This window comes from Dasypus novemcinctus, chromosome 31, assembly GCF_030445035.2.
Source record: "Dasypus novemcinctus isolate mDasNov1 chromosome 31, mDasNov1.1.hap2, whole genome shotgun sequence".
Lineage (NCBI taxonomy): Eukaryota > Metazoa > Chordata > Mammalia > Cingulata > Dasypodidae > Dasypus > Dasypus novemcinctus.
The window spans coordinates 33455492-33474755 of NC_080703.1; the positions used below are offsets into that span (position 1 = coordinate 33455492).

General features: G+C 45.3%; 1 protein-coding gene across 13 annotated transcripts in view; it reads left to right on the forward strand.

Annotated features, from left to right (window-relative positions):
* Positions 1-14746: 14746 nt before the first annotated feature.
* THRB (thyroid hormone receptor beta) overlaps positions 14747-19264 on the forward strand; it is a 468309-nt gene continuing 463791 nt past the window's right edge. For 2 of the 13 annotated variants that reach the window (XM_058290894.2, XM_058290893.2), the window contains exon 1: positions 15750-15875. The gene's annotated coding sequence lies outside the window, so the exon portion shown is untranslated. Of the gene's footprint in view, positions 15020-15749; positions 15876-16373; positions 16571-16708; positions 16931-17027; positions 18978-19264 lie in introns of those variants that run through there. The other 11 variants (XM_058290895.2, XM_058290897.2, XM_058290890.2 and 8 more) reach the window with 11 other exon arrangements.

A 19264-nucleotide genomic window follows, 5' to 3' on the forward strand; every position in this document is an offset into this window, starting at 1 on the left:
CCGAGTTCAGTTCCTGGTGGCTCCTAAAAACAAAGACAAACAAGAAAAGCAAATGGAAAAACAAAACAAACACCGACCCAGGGGAGCCGATGTGGCTCAGTGGCTGAGCACTTGCTTCCCACTTATGACGTCCCCATACCCTTAAAAAAAAAAAAAAACAGAGTCAATTGATGTGGCTTATTTTTAAAAATTGCCACAGAACCCCCTAAATTTCATCAATTGCCACCCTGATCAACAGCCATCAACATGGAGGGTAAGACCCTCCACCAACAAAAAGATTATTACTGAAGGCTCAGGAGATGGCTAGCATTTTTTAGTAATAAAGTATTTTTTAAATTAAGGCATATATATTGTCTTTTTAGACAATGCTACTTTTATAGACTCTAGTACAGTGTAAACATAACTTTACTATGCACTAGCAAATCAAAGACTTCGTGTGACTCGTTTATTGCAGTATCAGCTTTATTGAGGTGGTCTCTAACTGAGCCCACCATATCTCCTAGGTGTATCTGCCTAGAATTACAAATTTAAATACACTGGCTCTGTATTCAGAGATGTCCGGAAAAAAACAGAACAGGGCGTTTTATAAGAAATTCGATTACTTTCTGGAGGCACCGTGTAATTCCTAAATTTTTAATTTCCTTTGCTATATTTTGAGGGACTAGCTGCCAAAGGAAAGAATTGTAGGTGATTCATAACTCGTGAATGTGCTTTTGTTTTTGTTTTGTTTTGACTTTTGGTGGGTTTGTTTGGTTTTTCTTTTGGCAGCAACATGTGCGTTTGGTGAAAATCATTTTATTCCTTGGTACATTCATATCTGTCTATTGGGCATTTTCTGAGAAGTATGTTACTTGAACCATCATACTTGGAGACATTTCCTTGCCCTACATTTTGAAGAAAACCTTCATGTTCTGACTCAATTTGATTTTTTTAGAATGGAAATGGATTAAATAATATGTCATTAACAAGCTCCGCATTTTGTTCTCTTCTCTGTAAGGGGCTGAAACATGCCAGTTAGCAGTTTCTTAATCTGGAAAAGCATTGAAGCAGCAGAAGCAAAATTTAAGTTTTCTGACAAGGGAAGGTAATGGCCTAGAACAGTGGTTCTCAACTAGGGGTGTTCTGGCCCCCCAGGGGACATTTGGCAAAGTCTGAGACCCTTTTGGTTGTCAGGACTAAAGGTGGGGGAGACTTACTACTGGCATCTAATGAGAAGATCTCAGGGATACCCCCAACTTCCTATAATGCAAAAGGCAGCCCTTCCCAACGAAGAGTTTTCTAGCCCAAAACGCTGGTAACGCTGATACTGGCAGCCCCTGGCCTTGTTAGAAATAGAAATAGAAATGAAAAAGACGGAGGCAGTCTGATCTTAACGTACTGGATTGTGGACCTTTTCAGAGGTGAGAAGGGGCAACTGCAGAGAGGAACTCAACTAGGATATAGGAAAAGGGTCCATTTGTGCTCCCCTTTTCACTGAGAAAAACAACCGCATAAACCATTCTGTCAGAGTGAACTGTCACGACTTGTACTTCAGTTCCTACAATCCCTCTTACTCGTTATCGCCACTTTTAACATACCATAGAATCAGCGTGGCATCACCACACACCACGGAATTTGTTCTTGCCTTTTCGAACAGTGCCTAAGCGGATGGTTAAATGTGGCCTCTAACTACTTGTGAAAGTAAATGCTCTCCATTGTCTGCTTTTTATTCTGCGTATAGAACACAGACTTAAAAACGGGGTAATAATTTAAACCAAATCTTCTTCTAAACTAGTTTTTTCTGTTCCCATCCAGCAATGTGACAAAACAAAACAAAGCCAGGAAGCACGGATCGGGTCTCAGGATAAAGGGTTTTCTATCGTTCTCAATTATTTGGGTGTTTTCTTTATCAGGGCACAGTTTAGTGTATTCTCTTGCCAGGTCATTTTGTCTTAACTGTTGCCTTAGACCACCCTTTTTTATTTGCTTCCGGCTTCTCTTTCTGTTATAGAATATAATCTTTTCTATTAAACCTATACTTGTCTTTCCTCAATATTTCTTTATACTGACTACTACCATATGTAAAAAAAAAGTCTTTCTGATAGTTCAGTAGTTAAGCAAATTATTGCAATAATTTTCTTAGTTTCTTATAAGCCTGCTTTCTCATCTGTAACATGGGAATAACACAAGTGTCTTTCAGAGAGGACTGGTGCATGTACTAAGTGATTGCAGAGAATGTGCCTGGCACATAATAGATGCTCATTGAATAATAGCTATTATTTTATTTTATTTTATTTTATTTTTGAAAAGGATATTGAAACCATTTAATCATCAAATATTTATTAAGCATCTCCCGTTTACTCAGCACTATCTTAAGTGCTTGAGATACATAAGGGAACAAAACAGACAAAAAACAAAAGGCAAAACATCCTGCCCTCACGGAGCTTTTATTAATTTGACTTTCCTGCCAAGGGCCTTGTGCTAACAAAACACACACACATGCAAACACAAGCACACAGATAAACACACATGGGGAGAATATAAACTTTCCCTGGCTCTTCCCGTACTTATTTTAGGATTAAATGAAAGTACGCACTCCTCATTTCCTACCTTCCCCAGAAAAGAGCCAATGGCCCAAAAGGGCGTGATAATCATTATTAAAATCCAAAGTGTCTTTCATATATCATTTCTTTCAGATTGTTAGGGAAAAAATGAAGGCATTTTTCTAGAAAAATAGTAAGATAGTCTGTCCTGAGAAGAAAATCATTCAAAACGGCAATAGGCGCAAAATTGTGGGGGAGGTAGGACTTGACTAGTTAGAGGATACTATAATAGCTCCAAAAATCATTGAAGGAGAAATATGTCCAAAGATTCACTTATGACTTTTGAACGTGAAAGTCAATAATTCACAGATTTCAGACAGATCAAGGGAATGACACTGTAACACGATTGTTAAAATACATGAAAAGGGAATCAAAACTCATCAAAGAACACATTAACCTTTCAGAAATTCTGGGTAAGGAACTTCTTCTTTGCCGCAGAACCTTTGCATATGCTGTCCCCTCTGCCTGAATTGCTTTCCCCACGTGCCTTCACTTGGCTAGCCCCAGCTAGTCCCTTGGCTCTTGGCTGAAATGTCACTTTCTCAGGGGGCCTTCTCTTCCCAACCTATCTGCGGTACGTGCCTGCACTCATCACCTTCCCTCATACTTCCTACTCTCTCTCTCTCTCTCTCTCTCTATATATATATATATCCACCTATCTATCATTTAATCACCTACCTCTCTCTGTTTCTCTCTCTGTGTGTCTCTGGATAAATATTTAAATGCCTCACTTGATTCAAAGCTCTGCAATAAAAGGGACCAATTTACTTGGCTCACCATGATCTTCCCAGAGATTAGCCTCTTATACCCATGCTTTACACTCAGCAAATGTCCTGTGATTGAGATAAAAGCTACCCACTCAATATACTGAATATCCAAATTGCTAAGATGATGACAGTGTGTCTCCTTCTGTTCTCTAGGTTAAGGTACCTGCACCTGCCTCACCATGTTCTGTGTACAAGTACGGTGTAGTATTTGGCCTATCTTTCCCTGTGGACGTGGCATGATGATGCCACCTGTCAGTCCGCGGCATAGTTTTTCACCAGGACCAGTTCACAACGTCATGTACTTTGATGACCTTTGCTCTTGGCTTTGGCGTCCATCTCTGAAATGCTGTGAAAAAGTTCCAGCTAGTCTAGACACAGAAAAAGTTCTGGTATGGTGATGAGTTCTTCCAAACTGAGCAAGGAAACAAGAATATTTGAGGACCTCGATTGCTCAGTCCCAAAAGCAGAATAGAAAGGATCTTGTAATTGCTCTCACTTAAAACTTCTCAAGCCAGACTTCTGGCTTGTGCCTCTAAATGTGAATCATTTGCCTCAATCACTTTCAAGCAACAAAGTGCTACCAACCCTCCCCCTCAAGAGGGAGGGTCTACTTTTCCATCCCTCGAATCTCTACTATATACGTGACTGGTTTTAGCCAATGGAACTGTAATGTGACATAAGCCAAGGCTTGACGATTGTATGTGTTCCAGGGTTTGCCCCTTTCCATATGAAGAGGCCAACTAGGCTGCTGGAGAAGGAAAAGCTGTGAGGAGGAAAACTAAGCCGTCCCAGCTGATGGGCCCCCAGGTCAACCAGCTGGCTACCACCAGGCATGCGAAAAGATGATGATAGATTATCCTAGATTAACCTAAAAGAACTTCCCAGCTGACCCAAGGAATCGTGAAAAGATGATGACACAATGTGTTTTAAGTTTCTGGGATGGTTCGTTATGCGCAAATGCTGACAGATACACTCACAGATGGCATATTTGATATCTGACTGGCTAAGGAGGAGGAGTGTCAGATAGCTACAAATTGTGAGTCTGGCAGCGTTTGTCAAACTCACTAATCTGCTATGGTTGTTTGAGTTATGAAAAGGAAGGTTATTGTTCAAAAGATTGGGAAGGGCTGACTTCTAAAGTATTTTCCACTTAAAGATTTACAGAACAATTTAGCAAATTAAATATGCTGAGAAACCATACAGTAAAGAAAACGTACCTGCTAAAAAAAAATTTAAGGCCCATTTTTCCCAAGCTTTTATGACCTCGCGTTGTCACAGTCCTAGTGCCATAGCTATCCCTGGCACCCTCCAATGAATGTAAAATAAGGGAACTGGATGAGAACTGCAAGGTCTGAGTTCTGGCCATGGGCATACCCTTTACAAACTCTAGGACATTTAGCAAATTTAACTTGGTAAAATTAGGTAACATGAAAGTTAAAATTTCTGCCCTGCATCCCCTCTAGGTCATTGTCAACTTGTCCATGCCACTTGGGATGCAACTTTAGATCCTGTATTGACACTTTGTGCTCCATACTGCATTCTGCTTCTGATAGGTTGATCATTCAGTCATTCAGGAAATCTCTGCTGAGAGCCTGCTGTATGTCAAATACTATTTTGAATGCTGGGGATACATTAGTGACCAAGTCTCTACACTTCTAAAGCCTTCTGGTAGAGAAGTGGACAATAAACCTGGGAAGAAAGAACTAGCTAATGTGTCCATTGGCTAGAGCAGTGGTTTTTAAGCTTGCATCAGAATTACCAGGTAGGTTTGTCAAAACCCAGATTGCTAGCTCTGTCCCCAGAGTTTCTGATTCAGCAGTTCTTAGGTGGGAACCGATAATTTGCATTTTTAAGAAATCTCCAAGTAATGCTGGTTGAAGGACTACTCTTCAAGAACCAGCACCCTAGAGAGTAATAGCAGTTTGTGCTCTTAGATGTGATGACCATCTAAGATGTCTTTGACCATAAAAGACATCATTGAAGTGAGGGAGAAAGCCATGCTAAGATCTGGGAAGAGGATACAGCAGGTGCAAAGGTCCTGAGGCACGAATGAGCTTGTGTGTTAGAGGAAGAGCAAGGGCCAATTTTCCTAACAGTCACTGACATGGTAGCAAGCCATAGCCCTTGCCGTCCATCACAGAATGAATTATGGGTGGCGATCTTTCACAGGTTATGACCTGCAGGCTTCGCTGGGGTCCAGCTTTCAACTGAATTATTTTCATGATGACTCATATTTAGAAATGTTAATAAAAAAAAAGGAACTTTGGGAATTGGCCCCAAATTAAGGGCCAAAAGACAAATAAGGTGGTATCTTTTGTATTTGTGGATTTTCCTTGAAGAAAATTTGTATTTGTGGAATTTCCCTTATGTTTTCTAGAATGTTCTACCCTTGACAGAGGTTTTTCCTATCCCTTTCCTCATTAGATCCTCACAATTTCATTTCATGTTGCGGGTGAGGCAGGAATTATTATCCCCATGGTACAGATGAGAAAATGGCTCAGAGAAGCAACACTTAGCAAATATTTCTCTCCTTCTCATCACATGGTCTTTCTTCTGACAGGCAAACATTGCTCAAAGTCTGACAAGTACATGGAACTGGAGGTCAAGCCAATAATCTTTCCACCACGGTCTCTCTTGAGAAAACTTGGTCTTAGTTCTCTGCCTACCACTTATATGCATTTTTATCCTTGCCATTGCTCATAAAAAATGTGGCGTCATTCAAAAAGATCATTTGCAAGAAGGTAAACTAACCTTTACAGAGCACTCAGGTACCTCACTGAACGTGTTTTAAGTGTGATTTTATTCATCCCTGTTATAAATATTGTAAACATGGTGACCACAATTAGAATTGTAAACAAAAGGAGAAAAGGCTGTCTTTGTAACAAGTGAGAGCACTGATATGGACTGGCTTGATGCCAGCCAAAGAGTGACGCCTTGACAGCCAGATCCCCGAGGAAGACGTGGCTCAGGTAAGCATCAGGTAGAGGCACGCTGACACCCGTTTGCTCGGGCTCCCAGCTCCAGGGCTGGGCTGTGCTGGAGGCTCACTGTCGCACTGGCTGCTGCAAGACCACCAGCCCTACTGCTGAGGGCCGTAGACCCTGCCTTGGACCAGCTTCCTAGACCTCTCCATAAAGGCTTCCACCTGCCTTCTGCTGCTCTGGCCGATGGCCTTAGAGATGCTGGTGTCCTCCACCTTTAAGAGTGCCATGTGCCCTTGACCTGTCTATTGTATATTACTTGTGTTGGCAGCTCGCGATTAAGCACGCAAGTAAATTGCAATGAGCACTCAAACTGTTGTTGGGGGGAATTTACATTCAAGGGCTGAACTGACTTTCGATTTGATCTGCTTTCGGTTTATTATTACAATTCACTTTACAGGACAGTCGCCTGAGCAATGAGGATTTCTCCCATTTTGTGGGTGAAAAAAAAAACCATGACTCAGGGAAACCAACTGGTTTAAGGACAGTAATGTAAACAACTCAACATCATTTCTTTTTTAAAAATGTTTTGGTCAACAAACTCATATTTAGAATTAGCCAGCTGGACTAAGTTTAGAGGATCTCAGTTTTGTTGGCAACTTCCAGAACGTCACAGTCAGGAGCCAGTCAAGCATACCCTCCTTCTTCTCCCCATCAGCCCTGGGCATGTTTCTCCTTACCTCAGTAGCCACAAAGCCTTCTTTCAAATAATTACATTTAAGCCTGGAGGAAGAACCAAGAAGCAAGTGCACATGTGACATGAACGTGGCATTTCCTGGTTTGAGATAGTTTCATGTCAATCATTCCAACAGTTTGACTCAAGAACTGTACTAGACAGAAAGGAAAGAAGGACAAAAAAAAAAGAGAGAGAACTTGTGCAAGCCAGCCAAAAGTGACGGCAAATTCAATCTCTAGTTTATCTCAACAAGCAAACAAGAGCTTCCTATCATTTGAGTTAAATACCTAATGGAAAATGCTATTTGAAAGATGAAATGCAAAGAGGCTGCTCTCCTGTCTTTCCAAAAGAAACTGCTGTCCTCGATGGACTTTAAGCCCATTTCATTTTCACCCCATAAGGGTGAGGTCAATATCAGATTTCCTGCCTTAGAAAATTAAATTCCCAAGTTTCTTTATTTAGTAAACGAACACAAAAATATGGTGAAGACTGAATAGGGAGCCCTCCATCAACTAAAATTCTTTCTCTGGTCATGCATAGGGAGAGCATAGCATCGGCTTTAGAGCACAAGAGTTGAGGAGGGGGTGGGGATTAGGGGAAATACTGTTCAGTCCCTTGCATGTATTCACGAGGATGAAAGGACCAGAGAAGAAACCACTAGGTCTAAGGCACACAACGAATTAAGAGCATGGCTCAGATTAGATGAGCTCCAGATCGGGGGACTGTACTCTCATCTGTATTGGAAAAAAAAAAAATCTAGGCATTCTGGAAACCGGATGTTAGAAAAAGGCCTTCAACTTAAGAGTTGAACACCATGCTACAGGAAGAATATCCTTCATTTCCACCCAAAGATCCTGATAAAAGGCTAGAAGGAGATCCACAAAGCAGTCCATCAGAAGATATTTCTGCAAGGCTGAATGCAGTCATGCATTTGGGTTTGTGCTCAGTCTTTGCCAAAGATAAGAGCGTCCTTACTTTTTCAGAAATTTACCTTCTTTTCAACAGGCAAGTACCTGATGTCCCGGCGGGCATGGGGAGCAGGGGGTGTGTCTGTACTTGGCTGTCCTGCTCGTTGTTCCCTCTCCAGAGCCTAGAACAGTCCTTGCCCGGGGAGTTGGCAGTGATGACTATTGCTACAACTATCTGTAAATATTTCTTGAGTGCATTTGGAAAAAAAAGTTATCTTTCAAGATAAAATTTTAGCCGTCACCATTTTTTTTCTGGTTGCGAATAGCATAAATTAATTTTTCAGAAATAATGACATAATATTCATTGACCGCCTACTACGTGCCAGGTACCATCAACAGCGTTATCCATCTATTAGCACAGATAGTCCTCACACCATCCCTATCAAGCAGGTGCAGTGATTTTCTCCTTTTTCCCAGAGGAAGAACCCAAGGCTTAGAGAGGCTAATGGCTGAAATCGTATGACAAGAAAGGACACAAACCCGTAGCTCAAACTCTTAGCCACCACAATATCTGGAATGAACCACCAGTGGAGGGTTTTGCTCTAAATCTGCATAAATGGAAACTCAAGCCTTTCTTGTTTTCCCTACTGGCTCTAAATTCATTTGCCCCAAATGTTGGTCTGCCATTGTGTCTGTAGGAGCTCTGTGACTAATATGTTATGAAAAGCTTTGTAAACTTGGGATGAGGTGAGTGTATTGTAAAAAAAACAGCTGTAATACATGAAAACAGGAGGTATCAATAAAACGGATATTGGCCTCACATTGAGAATCTCATTTAAATTGACAAAAGCAAGTAAATTTGGAGGTGTGACTGTCACTTCGGATATGACTCATTCATATCTACACAGGGATTTTAAAGATCTGAAAATAGCTCATAATTATAAGTATCATGTAATATGTTATTGTACCTGAACAAACTAGAATTTATTGCATGAAAAAGAGTAAGATTGACTTCATTTCCTTCCTAAATAGAAAGGATAGTTTCCCTGAATTTTTAAAATATACATTTCCATTTATGATAAATGTACTTTAAAAAAAAGTACATTTAATTGACGTTTTGGGACGATGCATCTTGAATCACTAGATTTCTTCTGTGATTGACAAAGAATTAAACAACATAGAGTACTTTTGTGTGATCACAATGAACATAAGTATTATGTTCCAATTAGCAATTACTCAGCTCATCTTATCTTAAACCTATCTTTCAGGGAGCTGAAAGCAAAGATTTAATTCCGGAATGTTTTGGTAATCTTACTTTCCTCTCCCCCATTCACCTTTTCCTCAACACGCTTTAATTCATTTTTGCACAGGCTTTTGGAAATGATTTATGGCTGCAAGCAGAGCTTGTGTTTGCTAAAAAAAGAAATAGTATCTTTGAATATTGATTGTTTTGAGGATTTTAATATTTATGATGCTGAATAATATTTATTCCAGTTGACCTTGTTCGAATATATTATTGGTGATAACTGTATGAATGAAGGGAATTTATGAAGTGCTCCTTGACCATCTCCCAATTGCTCATAATGGTTCTTTTCCACAGAGACTTTAATGAAATAATTAAGATATGAATAATGACCAGCAATTCCAGTCCTAAGTATATGCTCAAGAGATATGACAAAAAGCCTTATTCAAGAATGTTTATAGCTGTTTTATTTGTAATAGTCAAACTAGAAACTACCCAAATATCTATAAGTAGGGGAATGCATAAACACATTGCGATATATTCATATAATGGAAAAGCAAATATAAACCAAAAATAAAACAAATCTTCTAATCCATGCAATAATGTGGATTCATCTCAAAAACATTACATCAAGTGAAAGAAACTAGATACAAAAGAGAACACACTTTATGATCCCATTTATATCAAGTTCAAGAATTGGCAAAGTTAATGATGATAAAAGTCAGGAGTGGTTACCACTAGAAGGGAGATGGTTGTTGAAAGAGAAAAAAATATCAGGAAATGTTCCATGTTGCTAGACATATTTTCTATCTTGTTCTGGGTGGTGATTACGTAAGTATGCAAATATAAAAATTCATCAAACTGAACACTTAAGATTTGCCTATTTTACTATATGCAAATTACACTTCAATTAAAAACTATCACTCAGCTTTTTTTTTTAAACCAACATTTTGTTTTGGCACTATATCCAAGTTGATGTACCTAGGTCTATTTCCTTTTTTTTTAGCTCTTATCCATTTAAAAAAAAAATGAATTATGCTCTGCTGGAGATTGGTCTGGCTGACAGATGTGTTAGAATAGCACTAACTACTACAGTGAATAATCTCTCACATTTCAGTGGCTTAACATAAAAGAAAATGATTGCTTAATCACTGTAACAGAGCAATAGAAGTGTTCAGTTCTCTTCTACATGGTGATTAAGGAATCCAGCCTCCTTCCAGCTTGTGGCTTACCTGCTCTTGCCCAAAGGCCTTGAAGACAGCTGGAAGACAGTGGAAGAGAAAGTGGTCACAGAATCTTCTAGATTTCCAGCCAGTGACAATACGTAATTTGGTCCAGCCTCTTCTGTGTACAGCAACCCTGTAAGAAAGAAGCTAGGGAGATGAGTCATGACTCCCAGACATGTTTACATTTTCCAGATCCATGTGCCTATCCCATGACGCTTCCTTTTGCAAATCGGCAGGCTGGTGGAGTAGTTAAAAGTGTGGCTTCTGCCATCAGTGTCAGACCTTAACTTGGGCAAATTATTTGATGTCCCCATGCCTTAGCTTCCCAAACTGGAAACTAGCATCATAATATTGCTTCATGGAGCTCTTGAGCAAACTTCAAAAGATATATGAAGTGCATGTTACGTGTTTGATAAATGTTAGCTGTGTTACACGTCATGCTGTAACAAGCCATGCCAGAAGGTCTCCTGCCGGTCAAACATGCTCTAGGCTTCTCAAGGCCACAAAGCCTCAAGTTCTTCCTCCAGAGCCAGCTTCAGGAGTGTGCAACCTTGCAGCTGCACAGGGACTCATGCCAGAAGGGCCCCGTGCTGAGATCTGGCCCTTGGTTTAATGCTCTGCTATGACCGTTTTAAGACTCCTAATACTTTTATCTTTGAGCATGTGTTTCGTTAAGTAAAGTCTGATGGGACAATGGAGCCTGGGTATTATCTGTGAGCCTTGTGCTCGTCACCGCTGCACTCCCATTGAGCACCCAATGGCCCACGTGCACACAAGTCCAGTGGCCCACAACCCATAGGTGTTCAGCGAGACTAAATAGACTTCAAGGTGAACATGTTACATCTACAAACATAATACAATGGGGTAAGAGGTGGCTGGGGTGCAGGCAACCCCAAGAGACCATGCTTTCATTCCCAACCAGAATCTCTTTTGAAAGCAGAAAGAAGACAGGGTCCAAGGAACCCTAGTGTGTCCTTTTTATACTCTTGTTACTTCCTATATTAGCTAACTACACACTCTGAAAATGATGACACAGAACAAAAGAGAAAGATAGAGAGAGCCATAGTTCCTTTTCCTTTCAGTTCTTCCTTACTCATCAGTAAGCCAAAGATAGAGTGTAGGGAAAATGTGTGTGTGCTAAGAAGTGAAAGAAAAACAGTCAAGTTAGTATTGTGCAGTGTTTCTGTCATTTTGGTAAGGACAAAATCTATATGTGTGTTTGAGCTATCAAATACAAATTGTGTAATGTGGTGATTTCCCATGAGTCCAATGCTCTTATATTTGCACTTAAATCTGACATTGAACAATATAAAGATACATGGTACTATTAGTACTAATAACTTAAAAGTTGTATTTTTCTTAGGATGCTATTAAGTAGCAAATAAAAAAACACCCTGACAAAAAGACCCAGACCGAAAAGGGGGGGAAACAGTAACAAAACAGGATGTTTATGGCTAAGAGATTTCTTTCTTTTGTTTGTTTGTTCATTATTTATTTATTTTTTAATGTTACATTCAAAAAATATGAGGTCCCCATATACCCCCCACCCCCCTCACCCCACTCCTCCCATAACAACAACCTCCTCCATCATCATGGGACATTCATTGCACTTGGTGAATACATCTTTGAGCACTGCTGCATCACATGGTCAATAGTCCACATTATAGTTTACACTCTCCCCCAGTCCACCCAGTGGGCCATGGGAGGACATACAATGTCCAGTAACTGTCCCTGCAGTACCACCCAGGACAACTCCAAGTCCTGAAAATGTCCCCACATCACGTCTCTTCTTCCCACCCCCACCCTCAGCAGCTACCATGGCCACTTGCCATCTCAATTGCTACATTTACTTCCATACTAATCACATTAGTTCCAGAATAGAGTATTAGTAAGTCCACTCTAATCCATACTCTATTCCTCCATTCTGTGGACCCTGGGATGGTTATGTCCACTCCATCTCTATATTGAGAGGGTGCTTAGATTCCACTTGGATGATGGACGCAATTCTCCTGCTTGCAGTTGTAGGCACTCTTGGCTCCCTGGTGTGGTGGTTGACCGTCTCCACCTCCCTGTTAGCTGGCTGGGATAAGTCCAATAAACCAGAGAGTAGGAGTTGCAAGTCTGTTGAGGCTCAGGGGCTGGCTATCACATGAACTGTCCAGAGATTCAGGTCTCCTGAGTATACACTAAACCCCAGCACCATCCACGGGTCCGGTAAAAGTAACAGAAGAGGCTTGTGAACAAAGATCACATCTGAGTCCAGCTCCATGACACTCAGGACCACAAACTCCAAAGTAGGGCCAGCTGACAAAGTGAGTCAGGAGGTCATTCTGGAACTTATGCTTCTGCAGGTCTCAGGCAGATTTCACAAACCGCCAGGTAAACAAAGCCTCAAACAAACGTGCTTCTGGGGGCTCAAGGACCTCTGAGCACCTTAGCAAGCCACATGGCCCCATGAGGTCAACAGACCCACTGGCCGGCCCTACTTGGCAATTTATGGAAGTCTATTTCCCGGTATAGCATAGTTATCCTCACTTACAAGGCCCCTCGTCATGATCTCCCACTCCTCTGATCTGAACCTGTAATTCTCAATGTGCCTGTTAAGTAGATTTCTCAGAGACTAAACCTCTGGCTTGCTCACATGCCAGCTGGGTCTTGAAACCAGCCGAGCTGCAGCCAGCTCCTCCTCGCCGGCCCTTTGGGCCTGCCCTGGACAACCAGCAAAACGACGGTGACGCACCAGCGCCATCCTCCAAGCCAGGAGCCTCCACAACTGCAGTTGTAGTTATTAGCCTGAGTTACCTGCGACATTGATATAAAAAATAAAGTTACAAAACCAAAAAACTAAAATAAAATAAAATGCCTAAACAAGTCCAAAGAGAGAATGCAGAAGAAAGGAGCTTGCCTTCTATTTTAGTACCTTTATCAGCACTTTTCCCCCGTGTTTTGAATAAGCGACCCTGCATTTTCATGTTGCACCAAGCCCTGAAGTTATGCAGCCAGCTTTGACTTTCCCTCGCTCAGACTTCTCTTCAAAGTTCCACTTTCTTTCGCGCTGGGCGGCTCTCCTTACAGGGCGCACTCCTTGCGTGTGGGGCTCCTCTACATGGGGGGCACCCCCACGTGGCAGGGCACTCCTTGCGCGCATCAGCACTGCACATGGGCCAGCTCCACACGGGTCAAGGAGGCCCGGGGTTTGAACCGCGGACCTCCCATGTGGTAGATGGACGCCCTCTCCATTGGGCCAAGTCCTCTTCCCTATATAATATATATTTTAGGAAGTACCGGGGATTGAATCCAGGACTTGCATATACGAAGCAGGCGCTCAACCGCTGGGCTACCCCCCAAGAGACATATTTTAACGCAATATTTTAAAACGAATATTAATGCAATATCCAGGAGGAACAAAATATCAAAATTCTCAATAAAGATCCAACCCAGTACTTGCCCAACTAGCCTCACTATTCCCAGCCCCACATAGCTGTCAACCATGTAGTTGCTGAACGAATGAATATATGAATGGACTGCTTCCTTGAATTGAAACATGGGAGGCTGGAATGGATCAATTCTGGTAGTGAGGATGGTTTTGGAGGGATGTGAGCAGGGGTCATCAAAACAACCTTGGTGCTCCTGCTCAAGTCAGCTGGTTTGAGTGACAGGACCACAGGCTCTTAAGTTTGCGGAGGATTTTCTTCCTTAACTCAGGCCCTCCTGACTTTCTCCTTTATGGTCCCCTGTTGGCAAAACCAGAAAAATAAATGCCTTCTTAAGAGCCCTGCAACCTGTAAAACTGTCCTCAAGGGGCCAATTCCAGTGGACTCCTAGAGCTTCATGTTGTTTTAATAACACTGTATTAAAATTGCTTTCTCCCATTGTCACCTAATATTGTTACAATCAGAGACTCGTGGTTTGCGTAAGGCGGTGTTATTTAGTTAACCTTTTAATTTGCTCTTTCTTTCCAAAGGTCCCAGGCGATATGAAATCAGAAAGACAAAAATCATTTGAATAAAGGGAAGCAGCACTTTTTATTATACTTCATTCTCTGTCTGCTGTTGGCTTCCTGAAGAACTTAGCTCCAAAGTTACACTCAGGCAGGGAAGAGGTAAAAAAAGTTCCAGCAGCCTTTGGGGCTTCACCACCCACCTTGGGTTTGGCAGATCTGCATCAGTCGCCCCTCCTTGCCCCCCACCGCCGTGTCACCTTATTACAAAGTTGTCACAGGGGCCGCGGGCCTCCCGAGAAGATCGGCTGTGGCCTACCTGAGCGAAGTTTTCTTCCTCACTGACCAGCCTTTCCACCCAGAGTTAGCCACCAGGGGGCCGCACGTTTGGAACCAGTGGCGCCTACTCCACAGCTTTGCTTCAAACCAACCAAAACATCCCGGGGCAGCTTTGGAGCAGAGCCCGGGAAGTCGCTGCAAAAGAGAACTTCTCCCCGGCCGCGGAAGCCCGAAAGCCTGACGCTACAGCCTTGCTGCGACTGAAGAATACGGCACGGATGGCTCGCCCTGGCCCTGGTGGAAATGGGGGTCTGTGAAACCAGGGGACAGCCCCTCCCTCTCGCCAGGAAGTCGCTCTTGCGGGCGCGCTGACAACTGCACACCTAGACGCAGCGCAGAGCTGAAGCCTTGACTTCGGTAGGTGACAATGCTGTATGTAAGGCGGGTCGCTTCTTGCCTCTTTCCTTGGGACATCCACAAGCCGGTCTAAAACGCGCGTGCCACCGCCTGGAATTCTAGAAATCCCGCTAATTATGCATTGTCCGGACAGCTGAGGATACAAAGTGTCACAGCTCTAATACATGGTGCGCCCTCCAAATATATCTATTATATATATATATATATAATCGGAATTATTTTAATATTGTCCAGAAGAAATTAAGTGTAGCGTGTGTTAGAGTAGTTTCTGTGGCTTCGTACCAACTACATTCTGGCTTTTTGGGCACTCGGTAATTTTCCAAGTGTCCCTGCAGCCCAGACCGCAGTTGTCTGCTTTCTTATTTTTCACCCCCACCTGAAACCCTTGACCTTCCGGACGTTTCAGAAATCCTGCATTCGCCCCGTGCAGGACTCCTCGAGAACACGAGTTGTTTTGGCCTTCCGGGTTTTATTTGTATATTTCCAGGGCAGAGACTAATGAACGGGGCGGTCCCTTTGGGAATCCGTCCTTGTTGGGGGGTCTCCACGGGGCACACACCCCGCCCGGGTAGAGCTGATTAGGGGGGAGGGTGTCCCCGTCAAGGGCAAGCCAGGTATTTCCCCCCAACTTCCACGCCCGGGGTGAGGGTGCTGGGAGCAGGGGTGACCGGAGAACTCCGCGATCGCCGCCCGGGGGGCCCCGCGGGAGCCCGAGCGCGCCCCGCGCGCCACAAGTGGTTTGGAGGCAGCGGCGCGGGCCCGGCCGTGCGCCGGGGAGTCCCCTCTGCCCCCGCGCCTTCCTCGGCCCCGAGCGGCCGGACGCCCACACTCGAGGCCCCACGTGCCACGCAGCCGGGTGGGTGACCGCGGGAGGGCACGCCGGGTGAGGGACGCGGCCCGAGCGGGGGCGCGGGCGGCAGGTGCGGGGGCGGCGGGCGCAGCGCGGGGGTGGGCGGCGGGGTCCGCAGCGCGCGGGCCTAGGCGGGCGGCTGCGGGGCGTGCGCCCGGGAGGCCATTTGCTCGCGGCGCCCCCGGCCGAGGCGCCGGGGCCGGCTGCTGGCCGCCGCCGCCGGGCGGGCCGCGGGGGAAACCAGGTCACCGGCCCGCAGCGGCGGCGGCGGCGGCGGCGGCGCGGGCGCCCGGGCCGGGGAGGCCGGCGGCGGGGCGGGCGCGCGGGGAGGCGGGGACTGGGGCGCGCGGGCCGCACTCGCCGGCTACGCCAATAAAAGTGCGGTGGCCGGGCCGGCGCGGCCCTGGCTGCGGCCGCCCCTCCGCCGCCGCCTCCGCCGCCGGGGTGACATTTGGCGAGCCGCGCGCCCGCCGGGACCCCGCCGCCGGGAGCAGGGGGCGGAGGAGGGTGGAGACTGCGGGGCTCGGCCCAGGCGGGCGCACAGCCGCGGGCGGGCGGCCGTGACGCGGCGGGGAGCAACTTTGCATGAGGAAGGCGAGGGCGCTCGGCGGAGGCGCCTGCTGCTCCCCGCGTCGGGGCGAGCGCCCGCACGCCGCCGGGCCCGGGCAGCGGCGCGCCCGCCGGCCGTCTCGCGGACCCCGGTAATTGGGCGAGGGGACGGCGCGGCGGGGACGGGGCGCGGGGGACAGCGGTTCGCGGTGTCCGGAGGGTGGGCGGGTGTCGCAGCGCCCTGGAGGGATGCGGCCGGGGGAGGGGGCGCTACCTGCCCGCGCGCGCCCGGGGGTTCGGGGCCCCCCGCCTCCGGCCGGAGGTTCCCTGTCGCGCCCCGGCGCCGCCGCGGGGAGCGGGGGGGACCCAGCGCGGTCGCCGCGGCCCTTTTCCGCAAACCCCCAGGCGGCTGTTGACAGGCTCCTTGTGCAATGGAGTTTGGCATCCTCGGCGCGGAACCGAGTGGAAGTTTCCATGATGAGGAAGTTGTGTGACACGGGGGTTCGGAAAAGGTTGGCAGGCGCGGGGGTGGGGGGGGGGCGCTTTAAAGGGACTGTGGGTCCCTCCTTCTCCTCCTTCCTTCCCCCTCCCTCCCGCCCCAGAGCCCTGGGGTTGGGAAAGGAGAAGGATCCCGAAGGCTGGCGTGCGCTGTCGCCAGCGCCTGACGCTGCGCCGCCGCCTCGGGGACTCGGTGGCGATTTCGCTCGCTCCTGGGTCGCGCTCCTGTCGCCGCCGCCTCCTCTGGGGCGCCGCGAGTGGCTCCCGCGACCCCGGGGCTGTGCCGTCTGGGCGCCCCTCTCCGGGAGGCGCCGACTGGGGGGACGTCGCCTTTCTAGTGGGTGTCACCTCTCGCAGCTTGCATTGACATTTTGGAGGATGTCCCAGCCGATGACCATTGTAGGATTGTTATCAGAACTCCCTCTTAAGCCTCCCGAGATTTGTTTTTAGGGGGGCTGGAGGCGGCAGTGGGGTGCGTTTGTTTATTTATAAGAAGTTCACGTATGCTTTTTCTCCACACGGGGAATTTTAAATTGCGTCTGGAAGCATAACCCTTTTTAAGAGGAAGCAAAGGAGAAAAGAGTTTACCTGAGCAGTCACTTCCGAGTCTCTGGCTTCCACTCCCCACGCACTTTTAGGATGCGTGAAGATTCAACCACTGTGCCTAAACAGTAAATACGTTTGAAATAAATCCTCCCTCGCGGTGCATTATTGGTTTGAGGTACTAGAGAGATTTGGTTTTAAAATTAAGCATTCCTTAGGCAGAGCTGTCGCATCAGAGCACAGCGGTTCTTCAAAGCGTAATTGTGTAGGTAACGTAGACCTGTTGGGCAATATTACTGTTTGGCCTTGTTTTAGTTTAGTTTGCTTATTCATAGGGTAAGAACATGCAGCATGCACTGCATTGCAAAGGAATCAAAATTGCATTTTAGTCAAAATGTTCCATGATTCATTCTGAATATTCATAGTGACGGATCTGCTCCCTTTTTCACTGTCTACTTACCTCTCATTATTCTAACACAAGTCGGGGGCTAGGAAACATCAACAAAAATGGTGTTTCAGTGACGGAGTGTTCTGAGCCCTGCATGTTTTTAGGCAAGTGTTTCGCCAGTCGGCTGGTTATTTTTATTGACTCTAGCAGAAACTCAGTAGTCATTGATTTGTTTGGGGTATATATACTAATAGTAAGGCGTTGGTGAGCAAACACCATTTATTATTTGTGAATGTTAGGCAGACACGATCAGCAGTTTATTTTAAATGAATTTTAGGGGTTTATTATATATTGGAAGTGGGTCCTTCTGCTAGTAAATACAATTTGGGTTTACTTTATAGTGAGTGAAAGTAAATGCTACTGATTATAGCCACAGAACTATTTTTTAATTGAAGCAATTTGTTGGCTTTCAAGTGCAAAGGGAACATTTTATTGACATTGGAATATTGTTATATATAGTAACCTTCATTACAAGTGTACTGAATATGTCATTTCTCCCCTTTTAGCATCTTTGTAGTAAATTCTGCTATAATTAGAGATGGATTAAGATGAGTTGCTTTTTTAATCCAGCGTCTTTGGGAAAAGGTGATTTTTTTTTAAAAGACCTTACAGCAGAGAGAGTTGGGGATCCCTTTTCATCCTAGCGGTTTTTGCAGTTGTTTGATGCATGGGGTGTGTGGAGCTACAAATGTGATTGAGTGCATGTTTGGTTTTTTAGGAAGCGCCCCTTTTTTTGATGGAAGTTAAGGAAGGTACTCTTGGGTTTTTTTTAGCTCCTTCTCTTTCTGCTGAAATACTGTGTCACCTTCTCAGAAAGCCCCTCCTTGACCACACAAGCAAAGGGAGTCACCCATTCCCTCTCACAACCATTACAGTGGTTTTTAAAATAATTCTTCATTTTCGTAACTGGTCATACGTGCAATCTGAAGGGTTCACTTCAGTTGTTGACCTGTTGATTATCTATGTCTCCGGCCTACAACGTCGACTCCGCGAGAGCAGAGGCGTGAGTGCAGCACTCACTCTTGAATCTCCAGGGTCTGGACAGATACTCGGTGCAGAGTAGTGACGGAGTAAGTATTTGTTGAGTAAATGAATGGGTGTGCCCAGACATTGTGTTCCGCAAAATACCTGTCTAAGCCTTCTCACTGGATGCCAGATGGGCATGCCAAGATGGATGCCTGTGTGTCTGCCGTGTAGATATTGTACTTTGTTTATTTTTACCTTTTTTTTTTTTTTTGCTGGCTCCCCTGTTCTGCATGGGGACAATGCTGAGAGTTGTTTCTGTGATTTCCTCCTGGAGCCATTTGTCTTGAGGACCCGGAAATCCTCAGTGGCAGAGTTTGTCTTACACCTTACC